At 50.0% G+C, this 9,412-nt stretch overlaps 1 protein-coding gene and 1 pseudogene across 1 annotated transcript in view; both read right to left on the reverse strand.

Annotated features, from left to right (window-relative positions):
* The window catches only part of PDE10A (phosphodiesterase 10A), a 178,251-nt gene that overhangs the window by 156,560 nt on the left and 12,279 nt on the right, over nucleotides 1-9,412 (reverse strand). The gene's annotated exons all lie outside the window — the stretch shown is intronic.
* LOC112482328 lies at nucleotides 8,657-8,775 on the reverse strand (annotated as a pseudogene).

A 9,412-nucleotide genomic window follows, 5' to 3' on the forward strand; every position in this document is an offset into this window, starting at 1 on the left:
CCTACACGCTTTATCATATCAGCGAACATCCAAGCAAGTTCAGTGGCCCTGTGCAAAGAAAACTTTGACACACACACACACACGCGCGCACACACGCACACACACACCACTCCTAAAAACAGAGTTATAACAATTATCCTGAGAAGCGAAACTGAGGACGAAAACAGAGAAATATGACTTGATGAATTTCTCTGTGAAATCTACAGTCTCCCCACTGCTCCAGAATTTTGAGGGCTGAACATCACTCATAAAAGGCGGCTCTCTGACCGCGCTACGATCTGCAGCTTCTTGGGAAATCTTTACAAGGAAGAATGCAGGCAGAGCGGCCCTCATGGGAACCTCGCACCGCCCCCCCAGACGGTCCCCGGCCAGGCTCCTGGGAACCCCAAGAAGGGCAATCGTGCCTCCCTGCGCCCCACAGCGAATGCAAAGCTCACTGCTCAACTTGGGAAATGTGCTGCGTGAGCAACCGCTTTGCCCAAGCTGGACGCAGTGTTTACCGCCCACGTGGACGGACGCTCCTGCGAAGGGTGAAGCAGAGGCCCAGCCACGAGGCCCCTTCTGGGGGTGGGGGCCGGCTCGCAGACTCAGGCATCCTCGACCCACTGTGCAGGCTGTGCACCCCAAACCGGCCCAGTCCCTGCCACCCAGCAGTCCCCGAGGCAAGGCCGTCTACGGGGTGGGCTTGGCAGTGAGCCAGGACCTCCGTTCTGATAGAGTGACCGTCACCTAGTCACCTGGGACCAGTCAGACAGAACGGGACAAGAACTGGATGATGCCGCTCACGTGTGGGATATAAATCGAAACCAATTTAATGACCTATCAGTACCACAGCCCCCTGCCCTCTGACAAGCCGCCACGGCCGCCCAGGGATGGCTGACGCCAGGTCCTCCATCAAGGAGATAACGATCCAGCGCGTTGTCCCCAGTACCTGTTAACACAGAGAGAGGCATGGGAACGACTCGAATCCCCTGCCTGTTAAACCGGGTCGTGCCCAGAGCCTGCTGCTGCTGGCTGGCATGGGGATGGGCCGGCGGGGACTCGGGGACCTGCAGGGCCGTCCTGCCAGACGCCCAGCCGCGCCCCACGCGGAGAGAACAGGGTGAGACCAACTCCCATGGGCGCCCGGTGGCTCCCGGCCTCTGTTCCGAGTGGAGACCACGTGTCTGCCCCAGGAGCACTCCTCCTCCTCCGGCAAACTCTCCCCTGTCCCACGTCCCTAACCCCGAGCGCAGGGCCCCCCACCCTCCCCGATCCCCATGATCCCCCGGGGGTGGGGGGCGCCCGCAGCGCTGTTAGGTAACTGACTTAAGCCCGCCAACGAGGCACTAGTATTTTCGTGCTCGTTCACCGATGAGGTACGCGAGGCAAAACGAAGGCACGCGGCTAAGTTCTCACGCGCAGCGAGTGACAGCCAGGGTCTGGGGCTGCGGCCGGGGTCCCGGCCGAGCGACTGACCCGCTGTGCCAAGTAAGGGTGGCGGGGAGTATGCGACACAGCAGAGGCCCAAACAGCCGGTGGAAGAATGACCGCCTGCCGCCACCTGCCTCTCCTCGGTCACTGCCCACATCTTCCCCTGCCGCGCCCCGTCGGCCTGGGCTTTTAGGACCAGAAAAACCTGTGTGACATGCAGGGACAGTGCCTGAAGGTCAAACGCTGAGTGCAACCTGAGCTCAAAGACTGAGCTTCCTCTGGAGGCGGGAACGTGCACACAGGGACTGGAAACCAGAGATCGTTCCCTCTTAGATGAGAAAACAGATTACGCCTCAGGTCAGCCTTTGGTGGTGGTACGGGCAAGCACCTACTAAGTGTGAGGCCGCACAGTAGGGCGCCAAGGACAAAGGCATCACCCCAGAACCAGAGATCTCTTTGCATCCAAGGGTAGGGGAAAGAGGGACCAGAACGGAGGGCCCTCGGACCCTGAGCGGCCACCGCCCTGGCTCAGGCCCGGACGGGCCCAGGCTTGTACTGAGGCCATGGCAGCCACCATGAGGTCCCCAGGGTGGGATTTACAGTAAGGCAGGCTGCCAACGCAGAAGGCACAAGCTGGCTTGAATTTCTCTACTGCCAAAAACTAATTTCTAAAAATGCACCTCGTCTCTCCCTCTTGAAGTTAAGAAAATCCCGCTTTGGCTGTTATTCTCCAGACTCTTATTTTCCCATAGATTTTTATTCCAGTCCCCATCTCGCTGCCTCCATCCACATTTGCTGTCGGGAAATGTTATCGATAACATCTCTTCTAAAAATGGGTCAGAATTTCTTTAGGCTGGTGAAAGGGTCCAACTCAAAATGAACATCTAACCTGATTTTAAGATCACGCTTTTAGTGAAAGCCTCCTGCTTTTTGCAAAAAAAAAAAACAAAAAAACAACTTTTAACCTTATCTATTTGGAAATAATTCCGATAGGCAGCACATCCACCCTTCCCTATTATTTTCATTTTACAAGTCTGATGACCTTAAGCACAGTAGGAATCAAAACTACATGCACATAAAAGCTAAACACGAAAGGATTTCATCGAGGGAGGGAGGACTGATTCAGTCATTTTTATATAAAGAAAAATCTAGAGAAAAATAGCTGCGTTTTCTTATGCCCATTAGCCGTTGGCACGGTGGAGCTGCAGTCCACAAGGGTGCACAGAACCCGCTCCCCGGGCTCGGTCTGTCTGTCCCAAGTCGGGGACAGAACACTCGCCACACACCCCACCTTGTTAACGAGACTCCACAGATTAACGCCAAAAAGAAAATTTTTGAAAAGCATATACGTGGAAATCTTAAAACCTGATCATTTAAATATATACTAATCAAAACTGATAAAAGTTAAGCTCGTCATCCCAAGGTTACGTCGCCCACACAACACCCACGCTGTATAATAAGGTATGTATTTCGTTGCCTACCTGGCAATCTAAAATAGAACACAGGAAGAACAATGGCAAATTAACTCCTATGGTAGGGGAGAACCGGGGTCTCTGAGTACAGAGAACACACAACTGCCTCTCAAACACCGCATCGCAATGACGGTTATTAACTTTTATATTCTGTGTCCTCCAGATTTTGTAACGATGCCCTAATAACGCATCACATTTGTGCTGAATTTTACAGTTTACAAAGCACTTTCACATTATTTCATCTTTACCTGGACCAAGGTCGAGGGGAAAGAGGGAGGAAGAGAGGAGGCGAGGGAGGTGGGGAAGTGGGGTGAGAAAGAAGTTGCAGGACAGTAGCTCTATAAAGGCAGTAGCTCTATAAAGGCTGTCAAGTGATTTAGCCTTCAGAAATGGAGGGCTGTGCCTGGGAGCCCACAGCGAGCAGAGGGAGGGACCTATATTCCAACTCCGGTCATTTCATCGCACGTGTTAAACTCTGATACATTTTATCGACTTCTTTCTTTATGACTTTTCATTCATTACAAATGTTTGCACAAATGAAAACTCAGAGACTAATTTTAATTTTACAGGAAGCGATACCCATTATAATTCTCGACCGCAATTAATCAAGATTAAAAAACGAAGGTAGACATAAAAAAGTCAATGTAACATCGAATGTTAATCGAAGTTCTTTAAATTGCATGCATGTCACTCTTTTCCTTTAGGATATAAGAAATGCGAACTTTCTAGCTGTTAAAAATGTTTTTAAACTGACAAGCGGCTTTCAAAGCATAAAAATTCTGACAGCTTTTATTTATCAGTTTTTCAAAAAATCCTTTAAAAGCTGCATGCCTTTCTGTTTCTGTATTAACGTTACATGTCTAGCATGAAGATTTTATACCATTTTCAAATCACCGACCACAATTATTTACTCAGTAAATACATTAAACGAGCTTATCTGTGCTATTCTCGGTCTGTAAAGGTGTAAAAGGAAAAACTCCACGTTACTTTATCAACTACCCGGTTGCCCAATTTCAATGAGTTTATTCATGTAACCGAAAAACGGGAGGACGCAATCACTCTAGCTCAAAGAAGATGTAAAAGACATGAAAACGAAGAAGCAAGGACTTTCGCGTAATGACCCGCGTGCCACCGCTATCAGACTGCCGTGGTGCCTCCCCACGCCCGCCCCTAAGCATCCTCGTCCAAAGGGCGGAACCACATCACGCTCATATCTGGGTGTCAGACACGTGAAAGGAAGTTCTGATAAACGGCACCATGGTGCTGCTGTAAGATGCAACTTAGATCAAACACGATTGTCTACATAACAGCTTACATGTCTGTTTATAAAATTGTGTATTAAAAATAAGCGATTATAAGTTTGGCAAAAAATAACACAATTCGCCCAATAAGCACGATGATCTTATACTGTTACTTAGTCTAACACCCTATCGGGACACACTGGGAACACATTCACACGTAGCACAGACGTCAGGGGTCCGAGGTCACTCCACCAGTAACTGCTCCCCATGGACTCAGAGGGCCGTGGCTAAGCAGTGGGTGTACTTCATCCACGGGGAGGTCCCAAGGTGGTTCCCATAGTCAGGGCTAATAACTCACACACAAACGTGCTGTCTGCTTTCCCAGAGGACACGGATGCCACAAGCTGCCTGGGGACCAGCGAAGGGTGACTGATGCCCATGGAACCACAGAGAGAAAGAATAAAACCTTAACCGCTGGAAGGGAGATATATAAAAATGCATAATTGTCTGAGGTTACTAATTATAGCACCAAACAGAACTGTGAACATTTGAGTCCTTTAAAAGGCATTTCTATATTATAAAAGAATAATAACTGACTCTCACAAAGATAAAAGCTAAAATATTAGATCCTCACTATATATCTGGTAATAAAGGCATCACGAATTTTTAGAAGACTTAAATGTAAAACAAATCATTAAAAGTGGGTGTTTTAAAAGTTGCATTTCAATAATCGGAAATCACTTCCTTGCCCAGAAAGGCTGGATCACGGGGGCAAAGGGTGGCAGTCACAGGAGGACTCGCTGGCATTTCCACGGGCGCCGAGCGAGACCCTGGGTACAGACACCTCGGCGCCCACGCCGCGTGTCACTGTGTCGACGGTGCCGGGCTGCGGTCTGAGCTCTGAGCCTCCCTTCGCTTAGGATCCAAACTCCTGGGACCGTGTGAAGCAGCAGGTGAGATCGTGGATATGAAGCTCCTTGAAGAACTGGAACTGTCCCCAGGCGCACAGTGCTCTCCCTGAAGTGGATGTAAGCGAACCTATGGTGCTGCCAGTCACACGAAGTTCCGCACGAACACTCACGACAGCAAGCTCTGCCATCGGCGTGTGTGCGCGCGCTCGCTGGGATGGGCCCGCAACGACAAAACTGCCCGGAGGCACTTCTCAGAATGCACTCCCACTGTTAAGTAACACGTGACTCTACTGTAAGTCACACATTATCACACGCAACGTAGATGATACATCATTACGCATATGGCATACCATACATTCATCATACAGATCCTGCTCAACGTTCTTAAAATTTTCTGAATAAGTAAGGCTGCGTCATCCAAATCTTCTCTGGGATCAGTGATCGATATTTTAAGAACAAAGACATGAGAATGCATGTGATCGTGATTTCTTGACAAACTGGCCAATGCGGGCACTGTGACATCGACCTCTAGGTACGTTCATCTAGTTACCCGCAAAAAATGACAAAGCGATAGCATCTCCCCGAGTTAGTTCAGCCGTACATAAAAAAATTAAGGTGTTCTGCCAAAAGGAACTACACATCCCTCACGTTCTCAGAGATGAGCTCACACTCATCGTGTGTCTCTTGGTGTCTGTCTCTCTCTCTCTGTCAAGTGATTTAGGATAAGATGCTGGAAAAAAAAACAACAACAACATAAAAACCAATGACTTAAATTCTAGAGCGAAAACCCCAAAATTCCTGTTGTGTTCAGCGTTGCCCTTACAGATACCCACAGGAGGTAAACTACTGGGAGCAGTGTGCTGTGTCCCCTGGAAAGTGGCCACTAAGGCAAAGAGCCAGCAAGTCACACAGGTTTGGGGTGGGCGTCCACGTTCCTCAGCTATCAATATGAATACCGGCAACAAGACACACTTTCTGCTGACGTACAGCGGCTTTCTAAAGATCCAAAGGGAAAACGTGTGTTCAGTGAGAAGAACATATTCTTCCAACACAAGGTGCGGTCGGCAACCTGGATCCACAGCCAACATTTGTAAGCAAAATTTGTTGGAGGGCAACGAAAAAGCTTATTTATTTACGCACTGTGTTTCCCTCTCCAACGGCAGTTAAGTTGCAAAAGAAACTGCAGTCTGGCCTACAAAGTCTAAAATAGGCACCACATGGCTCTACGGGAAACTTTGTCCCTGTTCTGAGACATTAACTTCATACAGACGTTTCCATAGATGTGCTAACTTCAGTATGCATTTTAAAAGGTACATAGTTTATGTAATTTAATGTAGTCACCATATGATTGATAATGAATAGCATTAATAGTTTTATCAATGACTTTATCTGATTCATAACAATATAATAATAGAGATATTTTTTACTAAACTAAATTCCGCCTGTGCCAAACTTATAGGTAGGGCTACATTCCGTGTGGTTTCATACCTTATCCCTTTTAAAGGCTGGGGACTTGGACACCCAAATAGTGGGAACTCTTGATAATTCAAATGCTCTCCGGATAGAATGTTCCGGTTTATTGAACATTAGCAGTGGGTTAATCAGAAAACCTTTTGTTTTCAAATTTTTGTTGAAACCTTTTTCACAATGAAATGCCATGCCGCTGAATAAGCGTGATTTCACCCTGAAATAAGACATGTATGCAGAACAGGCACAATTGTTCAGATTTATATTGATCTCAAGTAAAATCCTGGAACTTAAAAAAACAATTAATACTTTGTAAAAAAAAGTCATAGAGCCTCAGCCTGTAAAGGTGGCACAAAACGGTCCATGTTGTCTAACTTGGGGGCCCCTTTAGCAGCACAGGCCTCTGTGCTCCGTGTCACACGCTCCCAGAAGCGAGAGTCCAGAGCTGGTGCGCCCCAGAGCAGCTCTTCCCAACGGGGAAGGGAGCAGGGGGCAAATGCTGCTGCCCCTGCCCTCGGGGGAGCGGTCTCCTGGGAGGGACGTCCTCTGGGACCGAGGTCCTCCCGCAGCGAAGCCCTCCTGCCTGCACATTCTCTGGGCTGCGACCCTGACCGCACTGCCCCACTCCGCTCTGCTGGAGTCTGCCCCCGAAGAAACCACCCATCCTTTCCTCAGGCTCGGCCTCCTGGAAGACACAGACCAAGAACCTCGCGTTCACGAAAATCTTTGTTCAAGGGACGCTGAGTATTTCAGACAAGGACTGGGGTCCGAGGGTGACCTGACGTAGTTTCACATTCAGTCGAGCGTTCAGCTCAGACGTTCTGCGCGATTCACTGACTGCGGTAGACTGCTCGTCCCCACCCAAGACAGCCACCGGACGCGGCTGGCAGCAGTTTCACAGATTCTCCCACTTGAGGACAATATCCTGAGGTCACCTAGGAAGCAAGAGTGAAGGGAGGCAAAGGCAGCCAGCAAGCTGAGCGGCAGGTCAAATCCCAAGCCCGGCACACTGGGTCTTCTCAGAAGTGGCAGAGGGACAGCCCAGGGACTTGGGCTTGGCAGCACCAGGAGCCGGCAGTGGACAGCCTCACTGCCACCAGCCCCGGCACTCCAGGACAGTGAGGCCACTCTTCACAGACCCCGGCTCCCTTTAAAAATCACTTAAAGTTACACTTTAAGGGTTTCTGAAAACTGCTCTGCATTTCTCTCTCTCTCTCTCTCTCTCTCTCTCTCTCTCTCTCTCTCTCATATATGTATGTATATGCATATATACACATATGCATATACATATAAACATATATGTGTATATATATATACATATATACGTATATATATGTATATATATATACGTATATATATATATATACACCTAAACTGATCCTCTCATACTTAATAGAAAAGCAAAATGAAAATGTTACAAATGTAAATTTTTTATAATTCCAAAAAACTTCAAAGTATTATGACTTAAAACAGATGTGCTATTTCTTGGGCAAGTATTTCGGGGACCGTAACATTTATGAAGCACCACTCCACGGAGAAGGAAGCTGGCGTTCTCAGACATCAAGCCGCCCGAGACGCGAGCCCGATCGTCGCGGCGAAATGCACCTTCCTGGCGCCGCGGCGCTTCTGGGGAGCCCCGCGCTCCGCGCGCACCGAGCGAGCGGGGCCCTGCCGGCCGCCTCCGACCTCCAGGTAGCACACCTCACGCCGTCGCGTCGAGGAGAGACAGATGCACAGGCCATCGCCCGGGCATCGAGACGCACTCATGGCCCAGGTGCTTCGCACAGAGAGCGGAGGAGGAACGACTCGCCCCGGCGGCGCCGCCCACGCCGGGCAGGATGTGGTCGACGTTTAGGAAGCGCCGCCCCCTGCCGCGCAGAAGCCAGTTCGGTCATTTTAGAGACACATGTGTACGCGTCCGCTAGGTAGAATTAAAGATTTCGAAAAGACTGTGACACGAAAAAAGTGTAATTCCTCAAATTATATATAGAGTTTTAAATTAAAATAACACATTGGTAGTTTTGTTTCAGATAAATGCCAAGCAGATGTGGATTTTATTTTTTTTCTTTTTCAGACGAGGCAACCCTGGGTAGATGTCACAGATTGCAAGGACCTTGTCAGTCGACAATCCCTTATTTTTTAATACTTTTTACGCCTACAGCACCTGGTCTTCCTAGGTGGTCTCCCATCCAAACACTAACCAGGCCTGACCCCGCTTAGCTTCCGAGATCAGACGGGATCCCGCACGTTCAGGGTGGCGTGGCCGCAGACAGTGTGGATTTTAAAGGGGTGTAAAATGCAGCCTCAAAACTCATCCCTAAGGAGAGACTCGCTCAGGGGTGCACGCTCACCTCCCTTCGCAGCAGCGACTGCATTCAACCGCAAAAGGAACACGGGACGCGTGTATGGCACTGAGGCCGCTCACGTAGATTGCGAAGAACAGCCCACGGCACCCGCTCGCCGGTGGACGAGCAGTTACGAGGGAGAAAGCCGCACACGGCCCGCATCCAGCAGTAGTGTCACGGAGAAGGGAGACGCGTCCCGGCCAGCGCACCGCCACCGAGGCCTGCCGCCCCCGGCGCTGTAGCAGTAGTGTCGCGGAGAAGGGAGACGCGTCCCGGCCAGCGCAGAGGAGGGGTCCGCGGGCCAGAGGCGCGCGGGCTCCCTGGACCGGAGAGGGGCTGAGGGCCGGTCAGAGGCCCCGAGCCCCAAGGGGAAGGACGCTAATGGCGCCGCTGCTTGTTCAGCTCTTTCCAAAACTCGTCCCTTTTTATTTGAGCGCATTTTCCTTCACTTCCGGCCAAGACACTGAACTGCGCCAAGACGCCAGAGCGTCCCGGTCCCAGTGTCCCTGGGAGCCGGCCCGGTGGCCGCGCGAACCCGGCCCGGTGACTGACCGCGCGAAACC

The sequence above is a fragment of the Pteropus alecto genome, unplaced genomic scaffold, assembly GCF_000325575.1.
Source record: "Pteropus alecto unplaced genomic scaffold, ASM32557v1 scaffold195, whole genome shotgun sequence".
NCBI lineage: Eukaryota > Metazoa > Chordata > Mammalia > Chiroptera > Pteropodidae > Pteropus > Pteropus alecto.